Genomic DNA, 780 nt, shown 5'->3' on the forward strand with positions numbered 1-780 from the left:
ACGGTCAGAAATGAAAAGTGTCAGAAAGCAAAAATGAGAACATGCTGATTAAGTTGTCTCCCATTGCCTCCATGGAGTCCGGAGAGCCCCCTATTTGGGCCTTCAGAAGGCGACTTGCCTAGGGCGTCTACTGTCTGTGTTAGGATCTTCTACATAGAGCCTGACTGTGAGGTTCACTGGAAAGTCAGCAACAGTAAAAGGTTTCTGAATGCACAATGGCCAAAGAATAGAAGACCTAACACATCGAGTTACTGCTGAGGATGCTCACCCCTGCTGTGCTTGTAACTTCACTGCAGACTTGGCTCTGAAGCCATAGCAGGACATGGTCGGAAACACTGGGAGGTAGATTCCGAGGGCTACATGCTCTGCACTGCAGAGGTCTAAATGAGCACACACAGTCTTCTGCTCTTAGAGAAACATGATCACTTAATCATGGGAAACAAAGGCTTTAAAACCATGGTTTGAGTTGCTGACTTAGGCTTTACTACTGGTTTTTAAATTGTTTATACAGAAGACTGGAGAGATGGCTCAGTGACAAGAGCATGAATTGTTCTTACAAAAGACCTTAGATCTGGTCCCAGCACTCACACTGGGCAGCTCACACTCACCTGGGACCCAGGGGAATCTGATGACTCTGACCTCCAAGAGCACCAGCACATACATCTGTAAGAAATATCAAATACAGCCGGGCGTGGTGGCGCACGCCTTTAATCCCAGCACTCGGGAGGCAGAGGCAGGCGGATTTCTGAGTTCGAGGCCAGCCTGGTCTACAAAGTGAGT

The sequence above is a fragment of the Mus caroli genome, chromosome 2, assembly GCF_900094665.2.
Source record: "Mus caroli chromosome 2, CAROLI_EIJ_v1.1, whole genome shotgun sequence".
NCBI classification, from domain to species: domain Eukaryota; kingdom Metazoa; phylum Chordata; class Mammalia; order Rodentia; family Muridae; genus Mus; species Mus caroli.